We start from the raw sequence: 13,384 nt of genomic DNA, 5'->3' as shown, positions 1-13,384 counted from the left end.
TCAGAGCCTTGCAGGCCAACTTAAGGTTGGAGCACCTTGTCCCCAGGGTACTGGAAAGCCTTGAAAAGATTTAAGTGGGGGAGTGTAATACAAACAGATGAGAGTTTTTAAGAAGGATCAAGTAGGTGCTCTGTGGAGCACAGATTGGATTTGGGTGTTTCCAAATCTCATCAGCCTCTCCTTTGCAGATAATACTTTGGGGTCTTTTACTGACGGTTAAATTTATCACCTGTGACCTGTTTGTGTTAGCCAAATGATCAGAATATGACCCTATTTACAAATTTCTAGGGATAGCAGAATTCCTCACTGTTGTTGAGTCATTCAATAAACCCTTATTGGGGCTATTTTGTGCCCAGTACAGGTCCAGGTACTGGAGATACGAAAATAAATGAGACCCACCTCAATATGCAAAGAAGAGAAATGGATTTGATCCATAAAAAATAACTTTTATTGTATAGATAACAACATCGAAATTAAAAGGCAACTGACAAGGAGACGGGTGCCTGGGTGGCTCGGTGGGTTAAACGTCTAACTTAGGCTCAGGTCATGATCTCACAGTTCGTGAGTTTGAGCCCCACATCAGTCTCTGTGTAGACAGATCAGAGCCTGGAGCCTACTTCAGGTTCTGTGTCTCTGCCCTCCCCTGCTCACACTCTGCCTCTCTCTCTCAAAAATAAATTAACATTAAGAAAAAAAATTTTTAAAAAGGCAACTGACAAGGAGGAAATATTTCCAGTATTTTTTTAAAGGATGAGTATCTAGTATTTATGTATATTTAAATTTTTTAAATGTTTATTTACTTATTTTGAGAGGGGGGAGTGCAGAGGGAGAGAGAAAATCCCAAGCAGGTCCTGCACTGTCAGCTCAGAGCCCCACGCAGGGCTTGAATCCGAACCGCAAGATCATGACCTGAGCCAAAACCAAGAGTTGGACGCTTAACCAACCGAGCCACCCAGGCACCCCAAGTATTTATGTATATTTAAAAATGTAAAATAGGGGCGCCTAGGTGGCGCAGTCGGTTAAGCGTCCGACTTCAGCCAGGTCACAATCTCGGGGTCCGTGAGTTCGAGCCCCGCGTCAGGCTCTGGGCTGATGGCTCGGAGCCTGGAGCCTGTTTCCGATTCTGTGTCTCCCTCTCTCTCTGCCCCTCCCCCATTCATGCTCTGTCTCTCTCTGTCCCAAAAATAAATAAAAAACGTTGAAAAAAAAATTTTTTTAATAAAAAAAAAATAAAAATGTAAAATAGTATAGCAACTTTGGAAAACAATTTGACAGTTTCTTATAAAGTTAAACATACATTTACCATGAGACCCAGCCACTCCAATCCTAGGGATTTACCCCAAGAGAAATAAAAACGCAGAGACATATATGGGATTCATAGCAGCTTTTTTCATAAAATCAAAATATTGGAAACACCTCAAACATCCATCAAAAGGTGAGTGGATGAGGAATGCCTGCTGGCTTACTCACTGGCAGGTGTGACTCTTGATCTCAGGGTTGTGAGTTCAAGTCCCTATGTGTAGAGATTACTTAAATAAAACTTAAAAAAAAATAGAATGAAATCTAATCAGAAGGCACGTCAGTGGTTGTGTGTGGGCTGAAGGCTGGCAGGGATCGGAACAATGGGGCACGGGGAACCTTTTAGGGCAATGTTCTATATCCTGACTGTTGTGATGGTTACACGGGTATATATATATTTGTCTAAACTGATCAAAATATACATTTAAAATGGGTGCATTTTATTGTGTAAAAGTTATACCTCCCTGAAGTTGATTTTATCTCAAAAAGAAAAAAAAAAAAAAGAAGACAATTGCCAGGGAGAAAATATTTGACATATTTTAACAAAGAATTTTGGGGGGCTTTTTAAGTGTTTAATTCCAGTTAGTTAACATACAGCGTTATATTAGGTTCAGGTGTGCGATATAGTGCGCGTGCGCGCACGCACACACACATCACCTTCCACACATCACCTGGTGCTTATCAGGACAAGTGCCCTCCTTAATCCCCATCATTCATTTCACCCATCCCCCCACCTCTCTCCCTTCTGGTAACTATCAGTTTGTTCTCTATAATTAAGAGTCTGTTTCTTGATTTGTCCCTCTCTCTTTTTTCTCCCTTTGACTCATTTATTTTGCTTCTTAAATTCCACATTTGAGTGAAATCATAGAGCATTTTTCTTTCTCTGACTTGTTTCACTTAGCATTATGCTCTCTGGCTCCGTCCCTATCCTTGCAAATGGATTTTTTTTTTAAGATTTTATTTTTTTTAAGCCATCTCTACACCCAACGTGTGGCTTGAAGTTACAACCCAGAGATCAAGAGTCACGTGCTTTACTGACTGAGCCAGCCAGGCGCCCCTCATTGCAAGTGGATTTTAACAAAGAATTAATATCTAATACACATAAAGAACTTCTTTAAGTCAAACATTTCAGTAGAAAAATGGACAAAGGAAATGAAAGGACAATTCACAGAGAACAAAATACAAGTGGACAAAAACAGAAAAGACATTTGTCCTTATAAATTTTGGTAAATCAGGAAACAACAAACGTCAAGTATGGAATTGCCAGATTGCCAATGATTTTGAATTTAGGGAAATGACCACTTTCACAGTGGGTATGAGTGTAACTGGGAGTGCTTGGGGAAGATAACTTGGCAGTGTATCAAAATTTTAAATGTGCGTAATCTTTACTCAGCCATTCTACTTCTGGGACTCTTTACGGATACTATATATTGAGTGTTTACTATGTGCCAGGATTCTGACCATACCTCAACTATTCTATGGAGTAAATACTCTTATTTCTGCATTTGACAGAGCAGATAAGTGAGGCAGATAGTTAAGTGACTTGCCCAAGGGTCACACAGCTAGTAAGTGACAGAGTCGGGATTCACAACTACAGTCTGTCTCCAGAATCTGTGCCCTTAACCACTCTGTTATACACAGCTCCCCACTCTGTCCTAACGGCCACCCGTGAGCCCAAATGAAGATATTTGCTGTGGGAGAGTTTGAAATATTAAGAAAGAATGAAGTAAGTTAACATGAAAAGATCTTTAACAGATTTTGTTAAGTAGAAAAAAGCAAGCTATCAAATAATACCTATACCTACCTATTGGCACACACAAAAAACCAACAACAAAGGTACGTGTGAACATAGCAACTACACTCAAAAGAGTGCAGGACTTTTCTATTTTGTTCACTGTCGTGTGTGTCTTCATTACCATACCAAAACAGTACCTGGCACATAGTAGGCATTGAATAAATGCCTGTTGGATGTATATAAATATGTGTAAATGCATATAATTAACATATGCATAGAAAGGCTACAAACAAACTATTAACTGGTGAAGGTGGGAAAAGAGAGGAAGTTGTGTGCAAGATAGGTTAATAAAGGGAGGTGTGCATGTACTTTCCAAAACTACTGGCTGTTTGAATCTTTTTTTTTTTTCTTAGAGAACACGCACAGAGCTGGACAAGAGGGGCAGAGGGAGAGAAAGGAGCTTAAGCAGTTTCCACACTTAGCACAGAGCCCAAAGTAGGGCTCCATCCCACAACCCTGGGATCATGACCTGAGCTGAAATCAAGAGTTGGCCGCTGAACTGTCTGAGCCACCCCGGTGCCCCTGGCTGTTTGAATCTTATACAAAGAGATACTTCTCTTTTGGTGTGTTACCAGAGTAATAAAAACAAACACCAAACAGATTACCGTGGGTGGGGGGATGGGGGAAATAGGTGATGGGGATCAAGGAGTGCCCTGGTGATGAGCACCAGGTGTTTCACGGAAATGTTGAATCACTATATTGTACACCAGAAACTAATATTATACTGTATGCTAACTATTTTTAGTTTTTTTTTAAGATTGTATTTTATTTTTTTATTAAAAAAAATTTTTTTTTAACGTTTTATTTATTTTTGAGACAAAGAGAGACAGAGCATGAACGGGGGAGGGGCAGAGAGAGAGGGAGACACAGAATCGGAAACAGGCTCCAGGCTCTGAGCCATCAGCCCAGAGCCCGACGCGGGGCTCAAACTCACGGACGGTGAGATCGTGACCTGAGCTGAAGTTGGACGCTTAACCGACTGAGCCACCCAGGCGCCCCTTAAGATTTTATTTTTAAGAAATCTCTACACCCAGTGTGGGGCTTGAACTCACAACCCTGAGATCAAGAGTCACAGGCTCCACTAAGTCAGCCAGGCACCCCAAGTTTTTAAATTCCAATTAGTTGTGGGGTCCCTGGGTGGCTCAGTCAGTTAAGCATCTGAGTCTTGATTTTGGCTCAGGTCATGATCTCACGGCTCCAGGTCAGGAGTCTGTGCTAACAGCACAGAGCCTGTTTGGGATTCTGTCTTCCTGTCTCCCTGTCTCTCTGTCCCTCCTCTGCCTGAGTAGGGCTCCATGCTGACAATGCAGAATCTCCCTGGGATTGTCTCTTTCCCGGTTCTCTCTCTGCCCCTCCCCCACTTGTGCTGCCCTCTCTTAAAATAAACTTTAAAAATATGAAGGGGCCCCTGGGTGGCTCAGTCTGTTGGGTGTCAGACTTTGGCTCAGGTCATGATCTCACTGTGGGTTCGAGCACCACATCGGGCTTTGTGCCCACAGCTCAGAGTCTGAAGCCTGCTTTGGATTCTGTGTGTGTGTGTGTCTCTCTCTCTGCCCCTCTCCAACTCGTGCTCTGTCTCTGAAAAATAAAATAAAAACATTTTGAAAATTAAATTTAAAAGTATGTACATAAGTAAATTTTAATTAGTTGGGACACCTGGTTGGCTCAGTTGGTGGAGCATGTGACTCTTGATTTCGGGGGTGTGAGTTTGAGCCCCACATTGGATGTAGAGATTATTTAAAAAATAAAACCTTTAAGGGGCGCTGGGCTGGCTCAGTTGGTTGAGCATTGGATTCCTGATTTCAGCTCAGGTCATGATCCCGGGATCATAGGATCAAGCCCTGAGTAGGGCTCCACGCTGGGCTTAGAGCCTGCTTAAGATTCTTTCTCTTTCCTCTGCCCCTTCTCTGCTCATGAACGCTTTCTCTCTAAATAAATAAATAAATAAAATAAAATCTTTTTTTTTTTATTTTTTTTTAACATTTATTTATTTTTGAGACAGAGAGAGACAGAGCATGAACAGGGGAGGGTCAGAGAGAGGGAGACACAGAATCTGAAACAGGCTCCAGGCTCTGAGCTGTCAGCACAGAGCCCAACGCGGGGCTCGAACTCACGGAGCGCAAGATCATGACCTGAGGTGAAGTCGGCCGCTTAACCGACTGAGCCACCCAGGTGCCCCAAAATAAAATCTTTAAAAATAAATACACTTAAAAAAAGATTTTTTTATTCTTTTTTTTTTTTTTTACATGTATTCATTTTTTTGAGAGACAAAGAGCAAGAGGGGGTGTGGCAGAGAGAGGAATAATCAGAATCCGAAGCAGGCTCCAGGCTCTGAGCTGTCAGCACAGAACCCGATGTGGGGCTTGAACCCACAAACTGTGAGATCATGACCTGAGCTGAAGTTGGATGCTTAACCATCTGAGTCACCCAGGTGCCTCTAAAAAAAAAGATTTCTTTTTCACACACACACAAAATGAAACAGATTAACAGATTAAAAAACAAAACAAAACAAAAACAAACAACACAACCTCACAATGAAAGCAAAAATGACTTGCCACTTTTTCATTTATTTCTCTACAACCCTTCCAGACAAGTAATACTATCCTCACTTTATAGATTAGGCAACTAAAGCTCAAACAGGTTAAGTAACTTGCCTCATGTTGCACAGTTATTAAGCCTGGATGTGAACTTTGACCTGTGGCTCCACAACCCAGGTTCACTTTACTCCACAATGTTTATAAATGTACAGACAATTAAATGCAATAAAGTGTGGAACCTGCAAAGGGGAAGAACAGCAGAGGTCGCCATGGGGGCACGTGGAGAAGTATGGCCAATTCTAGGGACAGATGGGATATTTCTGGAAAGGATTGCAGAGATGAAGCTTGATCTAAGACTTGAAAGGTGAGTTCTTGAACTACTATGGGGGAAGGGCAGTCCAGGCACATACTTGTGTATGCATCAGAGGGATGTCACAGAGGAAATCACTTGGTCTATTTTGTGAAGGGTAAATAGTTGAATGGGCATGGCTGGAGCTTTATTTACATCTCTAGATGAAAGGTAGGGCCTGGAAAGATGTGATCCCACTTTGCATCAGATGATGAGATCTCTCTTGGGTAAGATAAGACGCCAAGGGGGCAGTGGAGCCTAGTTTGAGGAGGGTCAATCTATTCTTTATGGTAGCATCATCAAGTAGGTAGTGATGGGGATGCCTAAGAAGGCAGTGACTAGGGATATGAAGAGAGAGGTGGGGATAAATCTGACAGGTATTTGTGGAGTAGGACTGGTGGGGCTTGTGGCTGATTATTGCTGTGTGGGGAATGGCAGGAGTCTGAAGACAAGTTTGAGAGAAGAAAACTGGGCATCAGGCCCTTTAAAAAGGGATCACTCGTGTATGCATTTCCTTCATTGCACTAAGGCAGGATATTATAATTAGCTGTGTGTGAGTCGGGCCTCCGTGAGTTCCTTGAGGGAGGACCCTGTTCATCTCATCTGAAAAGTCTAACCGCTCTATCACATGGAGCATATGCAACACTGAATGAAAGGGGACAAGGGACAGATTGGCTTTGGTCTGGGATGGATGGGAGGAGATGGGAATGGTGGAAGATAAAAAAAAAAAAAAATCACACAGATTTGGAGGCAGGAAGTTCCCCAGCCTGAGCCTTGGTCAGAAGCCTGCCCCAGGGGAGATTGCCCAATTTTTCCCTGAGTTCTTTTCGGGCTGGCTGAGAAATGTATGGCTTCAGGTTGGGGGGGGGGAGTGTCTCCCCCCAGTTCTGCTATCACCACCCGGAAACTGATTCTAAAAAGGTGCTATAAACGAAGCCTCAGACTTCTACTTCTGTCCTCTAAACCACCAAATCTTGAGCTGTGTGGCAAGAGGTGGCATGTCTTTGGCACTGGGCCCGAAGCTGATGTGGCAAGGGGAAACGAGGAGAGAACGGGGGAGAAGATGTGTACTCCAACAGAAAGAAAAGGAGGCCACGGGCCTGACACTGGGGATGCAAAGGAGAAAGAAGCTAATGGGTATTTTAGTTATTATGAGTATTTAATTTAAAAATGTTAACCATTTTATTATTTAAACAATTATTTATTTATTTATTTATACATACGTTTTACTCATTTTTGAGAGAGAGAGAGACAGACAGACCATGAGTGGGGGAGGGGCAGAGAGGGAGGGAGAGGGAGACACAGAATCTGAAGCAGGCTCCAGGCTCTGAGCTGTCAGCACAGAGCCCGATGTGGGGCTCGAGCTTATGGGCAGTGAGATCATGACCTGAGCCAAAGCTGGTACACTCAACCGACTGAGCTACTCAGGTGCCCCTATTTTATGTATATATTTTTTTGTTTTGTTTTGTTTTGTTTATTTTTTTTTTAATGTTTATTTATTTTTGAGATAGAGCGAGACAGAGCATGAACGGGGGAGGGGCAGAGAGAGAGGGAGACACAGAATCGGAAGCAGGCTCCAGGCTCTGAGCCATCAGCCCGGAGCCCGACGCGGGGCTCGAACTCACCAACCACGAGATCGTGACCTGAGCTGAAGTCAGACGCTTAACCGACTGAGCCACCCAGGCGCCCCATATTTTATGTATATTTTTAATGTTTGCCCTTTTTTTTGTTGTTTGTTTTTGTTTTTGTTTTGTGTGTGTGTGTGTGTGTGTGTGTGTGTGTGTGTGTGTGTGTGTTTTATTTTTGAGAGAGAGCAACTGGGGGAGGGGAAGAGAGAGAAGACAGAGGATCCGAAGTGGGCTCTGCGCTAACAGCGATGAGCCAAATGTGGGGCTTAAACTCACAAAGCTCAAGATCATGTTCAACCGACTGTGCTATCTAGGAACCCCTCAAAAAAAATCACTTAAATCAGAATAGAGGAGAAAATGAATTTAATGTAAATATCATCTGGACTTAACAATTATCAATATTTGCCATATTTAGACAAATATTCAGTTATTCCTTTATTACTTTTTTCTTTTGCTTTCCTATCCCAAAACTGCTTCCTCCCTTACCTGCCACCAATTATTCTTTTTCTTTTCTTTTCCAAGTTTATTTATTTATTTCAAGAGAGTGAGTGAGCAAGTAAGCGACCAGGGGAGGGGCAGAGAGAGAGGGAGAGAGGGAATCCCAGGGAGGCTCCATGCTAGTGGGGCTCGATCCCACGAACCAAGAGATCATGACCTGGGCCGAAATCAAGAGTGGGAAGTTTAAGCAACTGAGCCACCCGGGTGCCCCTCAGTTATTCTTTTTTAAAAGTATTAAGATAATTTACAGACATGAGGGGTACCCGGGTGGCTCAGCTGGTAGAGCATGTGACTCTTAATCTCAGGGTCATTAAGTTTGAGCCCCATGTTGAGAATAGAGTTTATTTAAATAAAATAAAAAATTTATTAATTTACTTTTTTTTTAACGTTTATTTATTATTAAGAGACAGAGAAAGACAGAGCATGAGCATGGGAGGGGCAGAGAGAGGGGAGACACAGAATCAGAAGCAGGCTTCAGGCTCTGAGCTGTCAGCACAGAGCCTGATGCAGGGCTCGAACTCACAAACTATGAGATCATGACCTGAGCCAAAGTTGGATGCTTAATGGACTGAGCCACCCAGGTGCCCCATAAAAAAAAAAATAATAATAAATAAATAAATAAATAAATAAAGTACAGACAGGACATTAAATCTTTAAATATTAAAAAAAAAAACTTAAATATTTCAATATGCATTGCTAATAAAAATGTCCTTATATAATCCCAATACTATTATCATGTCCACCAAATTAACAATCATTCCTTAATACGTAATACCCAGTCCTTATTCAATTTTTCCCAACTGTCCCCAGGACGTCTTTTTACAAGTCATTTGCTCAAAACAGGATCATGTTGCATGTGACTGTTTTGCCCCTTAACTCTCTTTTTTTAGCAAGAACAGCCCTTCTTCCTCTTTTTTCCAGGCCATTGACTTGTTGAATAAACAGTCAATGCCCTGTAGAATGTCTTACCTTTGGGATTTTTCTGATTTGTTTCTTTCTGTTTCCACTTACTTTGTTCCCCCAGCCTTCCTATTTTCTGCAAACCACAGATTAGATGTAAACACTTCTTTAGGTTTAGGTTCAATATTGGAAAGAATACTGGTAGGTGATGCGGTGCTCTTCAAATTGCACTACATCAGGGACACATAATGTGCATGGCTGGCGGCCTGACTCCGTGTTTTTGAAGCTGGGAGGAGGCGAAGCCTAAGGAGATCTAGGCAGTCAACCCCCTATGGACCCGGGAGCTGAGCTCTGTCTGAACCCCAACCTCTGTGGCTGCTGGTATGTACCATCACAGAGTGGGTGGAGGTCAGGGAGGAGGCACAAAAAGGTTAGGAGACTAACCAGGCAAAATTCCCCAGGATTGGGGGTGGAACCAATCTAGGACCTGTTCACTGTGTCCTGCATTCTCCTCTGTGAAGAGCAAGAAGCCTTCCTTTTTAGCATTGAGCCCTTCCGTGGTGAGCCTGGTGATGGTGTGGCTCAGAGAAAATTCCTGACTCTACTAGCTCAGTTTTTCTTTTTCCCTGGCTTCCAGATCCTGACTTATGATACTCTTTAATTGCTTTTAAACTTTAGAATGTCAGTGCTGGAAGGAGCCTTGTGCATCCTCTAAACTAGCCCCTCACCGAAGAATTTCCATTCTTCCTTAGAAACAGCTGCATACTAGATTGAAACCAGGATGTACAGTTTATTTCCCCAGACTTCAATCACTTATACTCCATCTCCATAATTTTTGACATTATCAGGTTCCCTTGTTCCATTGCATACCATTAATTTTTATTTTTTTCTTAAAAAATTTTTTTTTAATGTTTTTATTTATTTTTGAGACAGAGAGAGACAGAGCATGAGCAGGGGAGGAGCAGAGAGAGAGGGAGACACAGAATGGGAAGTAGGCTCCAGGCTCTGAGCTGTCAGCACAGAGCCCAACTCTGGGCTCGAACTCAGGGACTGTGAGATAATGACCTGAGCCGAAGTCGGACACTTAACCGACTGAGCCACCCAGGCGCCCCAATTTTTTCTTTATCATAACAATAACACTTGTGAAATGATAGGTTTGATACATAATTCAATTTCTTTGTCAAGTTCATTCCAAGAACACATACAGAAAAGTTCACATTCCATCAGTAGTAGGTGCACCACACTTTGAGAAAATGCCAGAGAAGTAGAATTGGTGTCTGGGAGTTTCACTCTGCCTTGAGACCTTAGTTGGGCCCACTTCTGAAATCCTGAATGTATTTCCTAATCATTAAGAAGGAGATATACTATCTATAGGTGTTAGTCACTAGTCTTGTGAGTGACTGAGTAAGTTCTTCCTGAGAGACTCCCAGGGACCTTTGTCCGGGCAAGTCTGAGCACCTGCAGTGGTGGGGGAGGGGAGAGCAGAAAGAAGGCAGGCGTTGGTAAAGGTTACCTCTAAGCTGGGCATCAGCATCAGGACAGTGGTGGGAAAACCCCTCTTAGAGGCAAAAGTCTGTGAAGCTCCTGCCCTCTCCCACCTTTCCCTCTCCACCATCCTCCAGCCACCTCAGGAAGGAATGAACAGGGTGTTCTAGGGCCTTCCTCTCACCCCCCCCCTCCAGGAGCCACCCATTCGCCCTGGGGACAGTGCAAACTTCCGGAAGAAGAGAGAAGTGAGGTGTCAGGCCTCTGCGAACTTCAGCTGGCTTCTGGGCCCAAGGGAGGGAGGGCAAAGCAGGAAGGAGGGGTTTGCGGTTGGGGAGAGCCAGAGGGTCCACCCCTCTCCGGAAACTGGGGGTGGAGAGGCCCAGCCCGGCCCACACCAGACATCCAGCTCCAGGCTGGGCCCGAGAGGCCGGCAAACCCCACCCCATTCCTCTGGGCACCTCGTGGCCTAGGCGAGTTTGTTTATGAATCCGCCTCCCTCCTCCCCCAGCCCGGCCCTCCGCCCGCCCTCAGGGTGGCCCCAGTTCTGTGGGAGGGGGAAACCGGGCCAGCCCCCCTGCCTTCTCCTCCTCTTCCTTCCTCCAGCTTCTGTCCTGGGTGCCCGGGTAGGGCAGGACTTTTTTCCCAGTCCTCTTGCGCCTGTCGGGGCCATTTTCCTTTCTGGGAATGGAAAGCCGGGGGTGGTGTGACTTTCGAATCTGGACTCTGGAGGGGACTCAGGACGATTTGTCCCAGGAGAGGAAACTGCTTCATTTTTGCTGAAAGAGTACTTTTTCCTTTAATTCTCTTTTAGTGCTGAACTAACTGCCAGGCAGGACCCCAGCTACCCTTGGGGTGCAGAGGTCTGGGTGGGGGTGGGGGTGACTGGTGGATGAATTGGCATTAAGCACTGGCACCCTTCCAGGTCTGGTGAGCTGAGGATCCCTGAGGAGCCTGAAGGGTTTGGACATTTTAGGAGAGGGAAGTGTTTTGATTATGTGTTTGTTTTAAGTCCAAGGAGTCCGTAGGGGTCAGATTTATATGTTCAGAAAAGCTCTCTGTTTGCTCAATTTGGGGTTTAAGCTCCTCTCTGAGCCTTCCTGGTACCTGAGCCTGCCTTCTCTAGCTTTCTAGAATGCAGATGGATTGTAGAATTTAGTCTCAGCCATTCCTCCTCCTCTTCCCCACCACCTCAAACCACCTCTGCTTTTATTTGCCAAACTGTCTTCAAGCTCCAGTGACCATCAGCTGGGTTTAAAGTCAGGCCTGTTATCTTGCAGCCCTCTTCAGAAAAGAGAATACTCAAGAAGTTTGGGCCAGAGCTTAGCTCCAACAATAACTAAATTCTTTTCTTGACCATGCCTCCCAACTCTCATTCCCTCCAAGCCTTTCTTCCTCCTCTAGGGCTTTCAAGACCACCAGAGCCACTGACAGGTTGCCACACTGAACGGAGGCCTTCCTAGTACAAGCTACAGACTAGGTAGGGATGAACCACAATGCTTCTCAGACAAGGAAATAGACATAGCAAAGGCACAGAATGAATCCTTTTAAATAATGATAATAATAAATTTATGGATCCCAAAGAATCACACTTGTTATAGTTCTTTTCTTAGGTGTTTTTTGTTTGTTTGTTTTTGTTTTTGTTTTTTGCCTTTCCAGGGCCTTGAAAAGACTGAGGGATGTGTGTGATGATCCACCAAGCTTCTCTAGTCACCATTGCACTTCAGATGACCTTAGATAGCATGATGCGAAAACTCTAGGCTTGTTTTCTTGCTCAGAGAGAAGCTTTCTTGCTCAGAAGACTGTTGATACTTTATTATCTTATCAGGGACTCTCTCTTACTTTTTCTTTCCTAAGCTCCTTTATCCTAGAGTAGGCACAACAGGTAAAAAAAAAATTGAGTCTGTTTTGTACTTAATAGCTGTAGTCGTAAGCTGACTTACGACTTGAGAGGGAAGCTTACAATGATGGTGTAAAAGGAAGGTTTTGAAATATCTGCGTATTTTAATTTGTAAAATGTTCCCAGTTTTGCTAAATAGGAATTCTTTTTTAAATTTGTTTAGTTTTTTTAGTAATCTCTACACCCAACGTGGGGCTCGAACTCATGACCTGGAGATTAAGAGTCCTACACTCCACTGACTGAGCCAGCCAGGCACTTGGAGTGGGAAATTGATGAAAACTAGAGTGACTTCAAAATCAGGAAGAATGATTTAGTTTGTAAAAGGCAAACAACTAAATGTGGAAGGTCAGTCCTTGGTATTGTATTATCTGGAGACCTATTCAGGATTTTGGGGACTAGGCTTCTTTCAGTTAAGTGTTTTTTTCCTGGGTATCAATTCTATGCTAGGCCCTGAGGATACAAAGTGAAAAGGTAGGGGCGCCTGGGTGGCGCAGTCGGTTAAGCGTCCGGCTTCAGCCAGGTCACGATCTCACGGTCCGTGAGTTCGAGCCCCGCGTCAGGCTCTGGGCTGATGGCTCAGAGCCTGGAGCCTGTTTCCGATTCTGTGTCTCCCTCTCTTTCTGCCCCTCCCCCGTTCATGCTCTGTCTCTCTCTGTCCCAAAAATAAATAAACGTTGAAAAAAAAAAATTCAAAGTGAAAAGGTATATGGCCTCCATGTTGGGGTGGAGCCTGCTTAAGAATGGCTCCCTCTCCCTTTGCCTCTCTCCCCCCAAATAAGTTAATTTAAAAACAAACAAATCAATTAAATAAAAGCAAACCTAGAGGAAAAAAATTCAATAGTAAAACAAACAAAACAGGTGCCTGGGTGGCTCAGTCAGTTAAGCATCCAGACTCTTAATTTTGGCTCAGGTTGGTGAGATCGAGCCCTGCATCAGGCTCTGCTCTGACAGCGTGGAGCTTGCTTGGTGTTTTCTTTCTCTCTCTCTCTCTCT

General features: G+C 43.8%; 1 long non-coding RNA gene across 1 annotated transcript; it reads left to right on the top strand.

Moving 5' to 3' along the window:
* Nucleotides 1-12,066: 12,066 nt before the first annotated feature.
* Nucleotides 12,067-13,174, top strand: LOC121039049 (uncharacterized). Its single transcript, XR_005794597.1, has 2 exons — nucleotides 12,067-12,862; nucleotides 13,094-13,174. It is a non-coding gene; the product is annotated as an uncharacterized LOC121039049 (long non-coding RNA).
* Nucleotides 13,175-13,384: the final 210 nt, after the last annotated feature.

The sequence above is a fragment of the Herpailurus yagouaroundi genome, unplaced genomic scaffold, assembly GCF_014898765.1.
Source record: "Herpailurus yagouaroundi ecotype Mexico unplaced genomic scaffold, PumYag 166, whole genome shotgun sequence".
NCBI lineage: Eukaryota > Metazoa > Chordata > Mammalia > Carnivora > Felidae > Herpailurus > Herpailurus yagouaroundi.
Note: the sequence above shows the minus strand (reverse complement) of the source record. Positions and strands in the feature narration are given on the sequence as shown.